Genomic DNA, 14,107 nt, shown 5'->3' on the forward strand with positions numbered 1-14,107 from the left:
TGAGAGGAAAAATGGTGAGCAATTGTCTTTTTAACGGCATAAGTTTTACAGAAATACATTTTGAGAAACTATATGGCAAAAAGTGATCAATCTGTACATGTTAGAGTGTCTGTCCTGTTCCTACTCGCTTCTTTTCTACTGTATATGTTGTCCAGTCATTGGAGCAATATTTTTTTTTTTACCAGACTGCACTGAAAAATCCTTGCTTCTGATGTATTTTGCACATGACAGCCAAAAGAAAGTCAAAAGAAGTCGACAGCAACAGATTTCAACAGTGGCTTTGTTGAGATCCTTTTCTTATCTCTGCGGTAGTGATGCTAGTGCTCTGCCAAGGCATTCTGACTGAATCCTCTATAATTAAAAGTGAGGCAGTTCATTTAACAAGTCCCTTTTTTACAGGAGGTCTTTAATGGAATGCCATTAGGCTCCACCACCCACTCTACACATTGTAAATACTGAATGCCCTGCTTGCTTGCTCTTCTGTTGTGAACCATCCTCCTTTAAAATATGTCTTCTCTCCTACAACAAAGGCTCATAACCTTCAATGCCTCCTCACTGCTTCGACTTTCCTTGAACCTTCTGGAGCCTCGAAACCACATTTCACTCCTTTCTTTTGTGTAATACTTCAAATACAGAATGACTGTACTTGAATCTCTCTAAATCAGAGGCACATTGATTTTTTTACACCTGCATATAAGAGACTGTTGACTCAAGATAACATCTTTTTAATGTATATTCCATATGCTTATGCCTCATTTTATTTTGCAACCAAGTCGCTGTTTTCCTCAGGGAGTTTATGAACCAGACGCTATCTGCTGCCTGTGAGTCGTCTTCATCGGAGATAACAGACATCTAGCAAATGAGTAAAAATATTATAATAATCATGACAGGAGTTTTAGGAAAAGCTCAAAGCCAACATATTAAAGTTCCAGCGCTAACTTTCTGACAGCTGGTGTGCCAGCAGTTCCTTTGCATCCCACCTGCCATGGAGTGACGCCAAGTCAAAGATCAGATTTCCACTGTGCCCCAGCACTTCCAAGAGAGAATGTGATTCAATTAAAGCTTAATATCAGCCCACTGAGGAACTCTTAGCAGGTGCACACAGCAGATGAGTGCTTGAGCTGGTTAATGTCACACACACACACACACACACACACACACACACAAACACACACACACACACACACACACACACACACACACACACACACTAATAGACACCAGGTCATCATCTGCACAACAGCTGAAATTAGAGTAATGGATTTATAATTTAAAGTTTGTTTGTGAACAGGAAATGGCTTCCGAGATAACAGAATTAAAAATCTTTCCTGATTAAAAAACAAAACAAAAAGAAATGTTTGCTACGAGATTGTCGCGCCTCGTTGGGTAACTCTTGAACCAAAACCAGTCGTAGACAAAGTTGAACGTTGCTGACAGTCAACTGTGTTTCTGGGAGTTGTTCTGTGTCACCAGGGCCTTATCTTCTCCTCTTTTTAAAAAAATGCAACAACAGGAGACAGTGACAGATTATGAGTGAACGCATGGCTGCGTATTCTGCCCGCATGGAACAACTTTAAATGTCAGTTTGGATCAGCACCTTTGTGCCCTTTTTGTTGAATGGCAACAAGACACATTGTGCAGCAATGTGTTGTACACAAAGACACAGATGTTACATTTTGTGTCCCAGGCAACGTAGATTTACCAGATAAATGTGTATCAAATGTATAATTTAGTGTGAAGGACGGGGGGGATCAGATTAATGTAGCTCAATTAATGAATGTGTCTGAAATCAGGAGAAGTTCCACTCAAATAGTTAATTAAGAGGGTTAAATAGGTTTAAACAGTTTTCTTCAACAACAGCTTCACAAAAACATGTAAAAGAGTCTCATCATCAAGTGGAGGGACGGTTTCTACTGGATCAGATGTTTAATATAGCCCAATGTAATTTATCCGTTTATGGCAGACAATGTAGGATCACCAGTCTTTGAAAATGGCAACATCCTCGATGACACTGGATAACTTGAAAGATGTTGAAGCAAGCAAAAAAAAAAATTGCCAAGGAAATTTGTTGCCCCGAAAAGTTCAAACTGAGGGGAAAAAAGCCTGGAGTCTCACAGGAGGCTGGCACCTCATCTTATATAGAACCTTCTTTTAATCAGGTACTCTCACTCACTGAGATCACCACCTTCTTTTGTGAGAGAGACCTGAGCACAGCAGATAAAAGAAGAACAAACAACCAGACAAAACTAAAGTTAAAAGTCTGTAAATCAGCCAGTGGGATGAGAACCTGAAGTTTTAAAAAGCCTTAGTAATAACTTCCAATGCTATTTTTCAGTGGCTCTCTGTTTACTGAAGTCCAAATTTTTCAGTTTTCCACCATCTTCGCCCAATTCATAGCAGCATCTTGCCATCGGAGCACTGCTGCTATTTACGGTTTAGTCCTGTGTGAATTCGCTGCTCAGGAGAGTTTATTGCCCTCAGCATCAAAGGCAGACCTTTCTGTCAGGCTGTGTACAAATCCTCCCACTGTGGATCGACAAACTTTTACATCAACCACAGCATTAACCTTAAGCATCTATAACTATAAACCATGCGATCAGGAGAGGCTATCAGGGGAAGTTCAGGGGACAAACAACAACAAATTTACTCCACACTATAGGAAGTGTTAGGAGAAAAGTATGGAAGAAGATATGAAAAAAGTTTTAACTTTTGCCAGCAGAGTGTAAGAATCTTAAATAAGTAAAAAAAAAAATGAAAAGATGAAAAGACATAACTGACATGAATATTGATGTGGTCTTTTCAAGATGAAGAACAGAAAAAAAAGGAAACCCTGAAGAATTTTGGTAACTTTTGGTTTCTGTTGGTTAGGCTACTCATTTCAACAACTTTTGGAAAGTGGAAACAGACTTTTTAACTGTTTTGACCCTCTGTCGTTTCCAAGTGGCATTATTAGTGCCGCTCTTGTAAAGACCAGATTGATTTCCATTTTGCTCAGAGCTACCAACAACACAACACTTTTTTTTTTAGACAAATATAACATTCAGTATTTTCTGTTGATTTTCATATGAATTATATTTTTCTGTCTGATGTCCCATAGATAAGATAGATAAGATAGATAGATACTGATAGCTGATACAGTAGAAAGTACAAAACTTCTGCTCTAGCAAGCACATTTACATGCCAGGGTCCTGTATCTGCGGCCAGATGGTAACAGCAGAAATGATGAGTAAAGGGGGTGGCTGGGGTCATGTGCTATGCTAAAAGCTCTGCGTGCGATGGCTGTGTTGTTGAGGTCAGAGAGCTTGGGGGTTAGGAGACCAATGATTTTGGAGGCGTGATGTGTAATGTGTAATGTGTTCCTGTTTGAGATGGTTAACATGTTAAAGAAGCAGGTTGAACAGTTGAAGATGATGGGTTCAACTATGCTTTTGTAAAGTAATAACAGAAGTTGGGGGGCTACAGAGAGTGCTTTGAGTTTGCGGATGGCAGAGAGTCTTTGTTGGCAGCGTTTGTGTGTGTCTGTGGTGTGATGATCAAAGTTCAGTTTATTGTCCAGGATGACTCCAAGGTATTTGATGGACTCCACAATTTCCACGGATTCAGCGTTAATCACATTGAGGTTATGGGTGAGGTTGTGTGCTGAGCTGTGGGTGCTGGAGGTGTTGATGATCAGTTATTTTGCTTACTAGAGCAGAGTAAAACACCAGGTAGTTTTGTTACCTAATGTTATAGAAAAATATTTTTGTTAATTCACTAAACTTACAGGTTTTGTATTGGCTGTATTGGAAGGTGAGGAAAACACTGGTTGCAAAAACAAGTCTGATTGAATGAAAGTCAATAGGAAAATAAACCTGCTTCACACTTGTTATTATTATTTACCTCAGCATTTTCCTAATGAGTTCATGGTCTCAGCTGCTACTTTTAAGTCTTCTTAAGATTAAGATTTGTTTTTGCACACGCACACTGAAACAGTGAGCAGTGAATTTGTCCTCTGCATTTAACCCACCCTTAAACACAACATGCAGGGGAGAGCACATTTCTGTGCCCAGGGAGCAGTGAGGGGTTGGGTGCCTTGCTCAAGGGTCCTCAGTCATCGGCCATGGGAATCAAACCAGCAACCCTGGTTAAAAGCCTGATTCTCTGACCTATAGGCTCTGAACTGCCCTTCCATGCAGCATCATGGAAATTTTTGTAAATTTTGGTTCCTTTTAGAGTAAAATAGATAATTATGCAGGGTATGCTCTAGGGCATGGCTATGTTTTAATTCACTTGGTGAACACTTGGTGTTTTTGTTGAATAACTATTTTACTCTCTTTTACAGCGTTGTTTGAACATCTTGATCATTTATAGTCTGGTTCATGCATGCTCCTTGCTAACCATGCTAGCTTGCTAGTGCATGCATTAGCTGATTCAATCTGGAGTCTAGGAGCCGCCCTCAATCTTGTGTCCCCATACACTCACTAAATACCTTTACTACAATTGCACACCTTTGAACACTTCTGTGTCTGGCAGAATCAAAACAATCATGGATTATGTATTTTTTCCCTGCAACAATCCACACATTGTTAGCACAAACAGCTAAAACATAAAACAGGCATTTTCCTTCAGGTACCAGGCTAGAAAAATCCTTCCCTTTCCAAAATCTAATTTCTTTTCATGGCTTCCAACTGCTGGTACACAATGAGCCAGAGCTGAAACCACACAGGAAGATCAGCAAGGGCTAATTCTGCCTCTGTATTGGACAACTCCATTAACCATAATCCCCTTTGGCGCAGCAGAGGTGAATCCAACACACAGCTGCTATTGAGGAGGAATTAGGCCTCACGTTGAGGGTTTACAGCCGGATGTCATGAGGGGACAGGAAGTTTGTGGTGCATTTTTGAAAGAGGTGGAGAGGAAGGTGGAAGATATTAGCAGGATGTGAGAAGTGAAGCAATTCATGAATGAAAAATGTGACTTAGCACCTCCGTGAAATGAAGACTTTACAAGATTCATTCTTAATTCCCAAATTCTAAACGTATTCAGCCATATACATTTAGGCACACTCATCCAGATTCTTGAAGAGTTTAAGATGAACATGGAAAGTTATGCATGGAAGTATAATGTCAGCTTAATATTCTTAAAGGTACTTTGAAGAATATGAAGCCTGGGAAGATTTCAGAAAAGGTTTGAACGTTAAGAGAAGAACTGCAATTTTTTTCTCTCTCAGATCTGAGAGATGTCAAAGACTTTTTTCATCTCTACCCCTTAGATTTTGTTCAGGAAAATTAATATATGTAAATCTGTCACTAAGGCTGAACATCTGTTCTCGAGTAAACACAGGTCAAAGGGAATGTCATCATCTCTCAATCATGTATTAAATCCACTGTGTAACTATTAGTCTCCAGGAGAAAACATCCAGTAAACACTTTAGCTTCCAACAAACAAGCCCACAAAAATATTTTTATTTCTAAGTGCTAGAAACAATAATATAATTCATGATTTGAATGAGAAGTTTAATAGTAAAAGTGTACAAACATCTTCAATAAAACATATTTTTATCTTACTTCAAGTAAGATAAATAGCGATAAACGTATGATAAATCTTATTTTTACAGCTTCGTGTTATGCACCACAGGTGGCAGCTGAACGTTGTAGTTTAGCTTGAAGCACGCATCTGTTCCTCAGCCTAACTGAGCCGGTTTAGACGGCAAAAAGACAATTCATCTGCTGGTGATTCATTATGTCTCCGTAACAACCGTAGTATTTATGTAATGCTTTAATTGTCAAATGTTCATTATAAACAGGCTTTTATAATTTGGGCTTGATGCTTGACTATATTTCTCAGTAACTGGGACATCTTGCCTATATTTAACTTTTTTTCTTCTTCCTACAAATGGGTTCATCTGCTGAATCCTTGCCAGACACTTTCTCTACAAAAGGCTCCCAGTCTGCCTACTCCCAAAATGAACGCAGAGACTCGATCCATATGGGTTTGATGATGTGAAAGTTGCTACATCAAAGCAGTTCATTATATTGATGTAATGGTATATTTAAATATTTGACTTCACTGTTTAAAATGAAATACAAATAAAGTCTCTGTGAGATTGTGTAGGGCTGGCAATCACATTTTAAGCCTGGTTATTTGTTTCAGGTTTACCGTTTTGTCATCAAGAACTCTTTCCTCCCAAAAAAACCCCCCCAAAAAACTGAGTAGACCAACAATCCAGTACATCAACACAAAGGAAGAGAATAAGCTTCCATAACAACAGATTCTACCATTGCAAGTAATGATAGTGACACCACTATGAAGCAATTTCAACAGCAATGTGACGTGTACATTGCAGGATGTATCTTGTAATACTTTACTCCAATAAAGAAACATTTATTACAGTTAGGGATGGGTACCTTTCACATTTGAACCGATACGGTACCGATACCCGGTACCAGGGAATCGGTACCAGTACTCAACGGTACCAATTTTCGGTACTTTTGCGTTTGTTTATGGGGTAATAAATGTTAATTTGTTCAATAATAAAATCTATTTTTTTTCAATTCAACATAATTATTTCTCAAAATATAAACTTTAAAAAATATATCAAAACAATATAAAATCCAGGATGAGCAGTGCTTTATTGTTGAGTGAACGTGCATTTTGTAACATGAAAGTTGCAGTGTTATCAAAGAATGCAGAGGAGCGCTCTCAGGTGGCAAGTGCACGGAGGAGAAAAAAAAAAAAGGTTGCAAGTGCACGTGTGATTTGTTGTGATGACGTCGTAGCTGTGCGGCGCAGCACCGGTCAGACAGTATTGTGGCCATAGCATGGTTGGAATAAACAAAGTTGAGTCGGGCTGCTCTGTGCACATATCGAGGATGACGCAGGAGTCTGAGGGATTTAATTTCAGCGAGGCAGTTTGGAGTAAATTGGCAGGTTATATTCCTGAGTTGAAGAGCGGAGTATTAGCGGAGGACCGGAGATGTAGCAGCTAGCTGTTAGCTGTTAATGACTGGTCTACAGAAGAATGGAGAGAGCAAACGGAGTAAGGCCAAGCCCGGGTAGAGACATTGGAGAGATAGCAGCTGGCGGCTAGCAGGCCGAGAGCCGGCTGTTCGTCTCTGCGCCGGGTTGGAAGAGGGCAGCAGCTAGTGGCTAGTGGCCGCGGTGAGCAGGCAGGACCAGACGAGGAGGTAAATAAAAAAAGAAAAAATAGTGCGATCGTCAGCACGCTTGTTAATCAAAGACGTTAAATGAAAACAGGTTGAAATCAATGATCAGTTTAAAGTTAACGCCGTTAAGGTACCGAAACATGGTACCGTTTGATTTTACATGAATTGGTACTCGGTAGTACCGACGGAATTCGGTCGGTACCTATAAAAGTACCGAATTCGGTACCCATCCCTAATTACAGTTATATATTATTATCTTGTTGTTGTCCTGTCTAACACCTGTTAGCAAACAATTGTCTACATCAGCATACCTGGAGCAGCATGATAGGATTGTGGTCTCCGTTAGACACAGAACGTCTGTCCAATATTAACCTCACATTAACAGCTCTGTTTTCTTCCTTACCAACACCAGATTTTGGCTGCTAACTGTTTAACTATCCTCAATAGCTCCATAAAAGCTGTGAACCTTGTCTGTCTGGGCATGTAGCATATAGTGCTGTAAATGAAACAACATGTCCTCAGAAGACAGAATAGGTTGTGTGTCATAAGCTGGGTTTTCATTAAAGTCGAACCAAATTTGAAGTGGAATTTTGAAATGTGCGAATAAGCAATGTTTCCATCAACTGGTTTAGAGCAAATAAACAAAGCTGCATAAACATACTTTGCTCAGTAGATGGCAGCGTAATGTATTGTAGGCTAATCCGTCAGTAAACAGTAGAAGAAGAGATTAAGCAATAGAGAAAAGTTATGAGTTAAGTGTTTGCTACGACAGAACTTTTTAACTGTTTCTCTCTCCCATTAAGCTAGTTTTCGAAAAAGACTAAAATCACCTCAAGCGAGCGTAAAGATGTTCATACGCATTTTTTTAATTTTTCCATCAAGATTTTGTCATGCCAATCTTCAAAATGCGCATCACAATTTGTTGGTTGAAACGGGGCTATTGCCTCTTTAAACAACATGTATGTATCGCCGTTTTTAATGTTGTGAAGCTGTAACAATTTAAAATATATGGTTAACATTGTGAAAGTGAACTACTTAGTTAGGGTTTAGGAAAAGATCATGTTTTAGATAAAGAAAAGTATGCAACTAATTATGTACATGATGTAGTACAAAACATTAGCCTGGGTATACCCAGACTGCCTTGCGCGCTCGATTTCATTTCGAACTGCCAAAGGGTCTGGAAACCAGAGAGCTTTCTTAGCCCTGTTTTAGGGATCCAATCACAGAGCGGGGAGGGACGGCAAGACGATGACGCGTACTACCCGGCAGACGGATGCTTGTAGTTTTCTTACGGCTCCAACATGGTTGCAGCAGACGCGAAACTCTCTTTAGCTGTAGATGGCGTTTTAAATAGTTTAGAGCGAAAGTTGAAAGGCGAAAGGTCTCTCAGCGGCTCCGCTGTCTCCCGGCTCGTAGCGAGATCACAGGCGTTACGGCTATTAGCTGGTTACTATCTTACTATAACGGTGGCGCAACGCTACCGCTATTAGCCCCGCTACAGTAACGCCGGTGATCTCGCTACGAGCCAGGGGACAGCGGAGCCGCCGAGAGACCTGCAGCAGCTTGTTTATTGCCCGTAAAATCAGTGGATGTGTGTGGCTGAATGACATGAGGGGGAATAAAGCGTGAAAATAAATCTTGCAGAAAGCGAGAACTGGAGAAGCAAAGCAGCAAGCAACACTCTCTCACAGACACACACACACAACAAACATCAATTTCTGTAGCTCTACTACGTCATCTGGTATAACTGATACGATTGGCTAAGAGCTACCTACAGACGCTTTTGATAGACATTCTAAGCGATCAATAAACGGCTCCGGAGGATCGTAAACCACACCTCCTCTACGGAGAAATGAACGGCTGGTTCCCAGACTAGATCTCAATTGAGATTAGTCTGGTGTTAGCCAGGCTAACAAAACATAGTTTGTGACGTTGTTGCATACTAACATAGTTATGTACATAATGGGACACAAACAGTCTCCTGGATTAAAAACTTTTTTTTCTGCGTACTTTGTCGCTCTTTATACAACATGATCTGACTTTCTCTTAAGCCACTATCATAATTTATGCGTTCACTCGAAATCCTTGCCTAACATCAGACATAAATTTGGGTTTTACAGCCTACAAAGATGACATATACGGCTGGATGTTAACTCAGCATGCAGAGATTTATATTGTCAGCATTATGTTGCCAGTACGAGTGAACCATTTCTATCACTACAGTAATCTTCAGTGTCAATGTCAATATTTATTCATTTTAAAAGAACTCCATCTTAAACCTTACACACTTGCAACAAATCTACATCTGGAAAACCCTGTATTTGTTTTAACTTCTTCTTTTCTTCTTCCTTTTGCATTGGACTCATTTTTCTGAACCCCAGAGAGTATGTCTGAATTCATTCATTGTCAGCTCTGGGTTTAACACGCAGAGAGCAATAGCGATAACAATATCAACTGTGAAGTGAGAGGTTTTCTTTTGGAGACATTATGGCTGCATTGTGTTCTGGTATATTGAGGCTCCTGTCAGTGGGGAAATTGATATCTCCCCTCCCTTATGATGGATTTCTCACTCTATTGTTGTTGAATATTGTAACAAAGTGTGTGGACTAGAAAAAGCCCTTCTATTGTATTTAAGACAGTGACATCTTCTGTTAAACTGTAGTGGATGCTCTGAAAATGAGTGATGAGCCACTTCATGGATCAATTCTTTCCTTAAAAATCTTAAAAACCTTGCTTTGTTCCACTGTAAACAGCTTTAAGGGTAATAAATACACTGATCTACATGTCTAAAATATTGTTATTGCACATTACCAGAAAAAAAGCAATATATCAGAACAAAACCAATCAAATCAAAATCAGTTCAAGATATATGCAAGGAGACACCAATTGTGCAGTTGCTGCCAGAGCTCCACAATGAGTTAGATTAGGGGAAACCCATCGCTGCTTGATAACACAGGCCTGCAGAAAAGCCTCATTGTTGGCTCCAACAAAAAGGCTGCATTGATTTGTGGTAGCAAGCACACAAAGCCCAGTCCACCCCTACTTCCTCTGCGCTTGACGAACAACTTTATCTCCTTGTGAGTGCGAAAGCTGATTAAACATTTTCACCTGCGGCACAGCCCTCTTCCCCTCAAAAAAGAAAAAAAAAAGTCCCATCTCAGCAGACAGGAGGGTAATTGAAGTTTCACCTTAGTTTCTTCCACAGTTGAGCTTCACAGCATAATATACTGGAGATGGAAGCTCACTGTCCCTGGCTACTTTTTTTTTTCCTTTTTTTTGGACTAACTTGTGTGGTGTTGACTTCTGTTGATAAAAATGATAACATAATGAAGAGTATGATGTTGCTTTGTTCAACTCCTCAGAGTGAAAGTCTTGTTCAAGTGTGAAAGGAGGAGCCAAGAGGTACTTTCACACTTTTTAATGGGGCAAATACTAGCTAAAATCTGAGGTGAGGATTAGAACCTGGGTTCGAGAGACCATCTCGTCTCTGACTCCACGGACAAAATATGCCTATTACTGTCTGTGCCAAAGTGGTTTTAAAAGAAGTCAGTAAATTGACTCCAGGGGATCAGCATTACAAAGCCTTAAAGTTGACCTCATATTGGCAAGCCTATCTAGTCTATAATGTCAAAAGAACTCTGCAGCACTATGATCTCCCTACCTTGGTATTCTTATAAAATAGTTACAAAAGAAGTCCTACTTTTCTCTCTCTAATGCAATAATGATGTGGCAAATCTTTAATGTTGCAGTTAAAAGTGTAATTGGAATTTGTATTTTCATAAGGAAAACAATAATTAACTTGTCAAATAGCTCATAAAAAAGAATTTTCTCCTTTGACTTGCCAAAAAGTGTGGGATTTATTCTCTGTTCCACATTGTGAAGCAGAAGATGGTTGTTGGATGTGTATTGAATGCTGATTGGTCTGGAAACGCCGCTGCTGGTCTGTATGTTGATGCACATAGTGGCACAGGAAAAATGCCCACACAAAAGGCTGAACTAATCCTAAGCCTGTTCATTTATCCGCCGGTATTGGCTGAGATGACATAGTGCCTTTTACAGTGTGGTGACAAAAGCAGACTGACCTCTTCTGTTTGAGGGGTCACTCCAACCGGAATGTGCACCTTTCCACTCTATCTAAAAAAAGGCTCTGAGAAGAATCATTTTTATTAATTGGATTCTTCTTCTGAGCAATGGGATCCAACCAAAAAAACACTATATTCTGGCAGTTTCTCATTATTTCACATGAACGATTTCTGTATTTGTGCTTTGTCCTGGCTTTTCTCTCACTGGTTTGATGTGGGTGGGAAAGAATACAGAAGTAAGCTGGAAAAAGGTGCAGCCTGTTCTCATTCTGTGTTCCTAGTTGAGACTGGTCTCCCCTCAAAAACAAAGATATCGTTTGTTTGTACAGCAACAAAATACAACTCATATTTACATTTTAGACTGTCCTCCTCCACCTTCTTGCTGACATAGTATAATTGACAGTGATGCTAAGCTTAAGTGGTGGATATTAGACTCAGGGCGGTGGACTGTTGGTGGATGGGCCGAGCAAACGTCGCACTTTCACCCAGATAACGGGGTTCATGTCCCATGTGAAAACAAAAGTAAACGATGTGATTCTGGCTCATGTTTTGTGAAGCGCGTTTTTACGTAACTTACGTTACGGTAGTCACATCACTCTCGTAACTATTTAACTTCTGGCATTTACGTGCCTTTATTCACGTCTTTTATAACACCTTACCAGGAAGTTTTTTGCCCTTGATCTAGGTCAGTGGTTTGTAGCATAAATTCTAAGAAACTGCATTCATTTACAACCACTGTACATGTTTGTATAATGACATGTTTGCTTTTCAAATGACCGTTTCTGTCATTTAGGTTGGAGATCTTGTTGTAGTTATACCTATGTAATGATAGATAGATAACTCATGTAACATTGAGCCAGGAGGAGCAGCTTATGAAGACCCATATTGACGTTTGCTGTAAGATGGTGACCTCTAGTAGCTGTAGTTGTTACGACAGGATTGAAGGAAGGCAGGAAATGAGGGGACACAGTACCTAGAAAGACTGTTGAGGAAGATTTGATGGGTCAAAATAATTCTGGAGTGGTGATACACTGGGAGCCCCGGGTGCGTTCATACTATAAAACCCCACCTTTCTGCCAAAGAGGCCCTATCTTGTCCTGCATTTTTGTTGTTTTGTTTTTAGCCTTCCAACATTCTTTTCACACTACACGCTGCACTCATGCATACCCACACTACACCACTGACTTCACCGATTATCACATGCTACAACCCTGCCTAGGGGAAACCTTGGTGCAACATGAATAAATGAGACTCCCCTCTTCTCAGCTCCCAAGGACCGCCAGCAACACATGATTTGCTGCCCTTTAAAGAATATATTTTGAAAAACTTTGTTTTTTAGCTTCAGGGAGAGCTAACAGCAAAAAAAATCACAAACAAAATGAAACCCATGCTTACCTCAACACATAGAAAGAACAAAAACACAACAAAACCTAAACTTCTGACCACAAAAAAACAGGAGAAAGATTAAACAAAAAGCTACTCACACCTACCAAACCAGTGTTGCGCCATCATTTAACAGATCTGTTACATTCACAAACAGTTTGCTGGCAGTCTGGTTGGGAGTGGAGAGAGGAGAGCACGCAAGAGCTGGGGGAGGTCGGCTTTAAAAACCCCAGGCTTGGAGCCTGGAGCCAGTCAGTGCCCTGGAACAACCTGCACATTCAAACAGACAATCATTCACTTAACCAATCAGCCAAGCTCACCTGCAGCCCATCACACACAGGCACCACAGCAGAGAGAGATAAAAGATCCCCGACATGTGCATTGAGTAGATTAGAGCATACACAAACACATCATGTTCATACGACCTTCGGGTCATAAAACATACCTCATGGTTTTTCATGGTTTATGATCCTCTTTTTAAAATAAATTGCTTAATTATTTGCCTTAAACCTGTGTCTTTTGTCACAACTTCAGAGCCAAACCTATGCGGATTCATCACCTTCGACACCACTTATTTCACATAGAACTGCATCCAGTTTGGGAAGTACTCATTTTATTCCTGAATAATATATAAATTAACCACATAGTTCCTTTTCACAATGTCAACAATGTGTTTTAAATAGCAATCGACTGACCATTTCACAATGTCAAATAGAACTTCATATCTCATAAGATATTGTACAGTGTAAAATCAAACCCCATTTCTATCTCAGTAGTTGTCGTTGTTCGTGGCAGATTCCATAATTCCAGTGCTGCATTTAAATTGCCTTCACATGCACAAGGGACTCACAGGAAACGATGCACGCATTATTCCCGTTTTAAATCTGATCTAATTAATGTCACACTCACTGTTTACTGTTCACTCTCAGCTGTTAATGCTAATGTAAGCCAAACATCCTACTGCTGCCGCTTCCCATTAAAAGCATTCATTCTGCCACCAAGGTCATCAAAAAAGCATCTACAAAACAAGACAATAGTCATTTTCATCATTTTTGTCCATTTTAAATATTGCAGGGATTAGGGAGCAGCAGTGAGCTGTTAAATGAGGAACTGCAGGCTGCCACCTCCAACATCTCACCAAGGTTACACACTCCTTGCACTGCTTCCAGTTGTTCCTCTTTTATATTTCTGACAATGTATCTGCTCATTAAGTGTTGGCACCAGTAATCACAGGTGTCACATTAATGAGGAATTAAATCTTTAGGATTATAACTTTAATTGTGCAAACACGTTCTTCAACACACCAAATCCACCTACTCTATCTAGCTCTGCTCTAGATCTACACTTTGCAGCAATAACATTGTTAATATTGAGCATGAAAAATGCATTTCTGTACAATTCAGACACATTTCCTTTCTTAGCAGGTGGAGTTTGCTCAGTTATGCTCAGTTATGATGGAGATACTGATTCCAGTAAAAATAAGAGTTGAAGGCTCTC

This window comes from Centropristis striata, chromosome 12, assembly GCF_030273125.1.
Source record: "Centropristis striata isolate RG_2023a ecotype Rhode Island chromosome 12, C.striata_1.0, whole genome shotgun sequence".
NCBI classification, from domain to species: Eukaryota; Metazoa; Chordata; class Actinopteri; order Perciformes; family Serranidae; genus Centropristis; species Centropristis striata.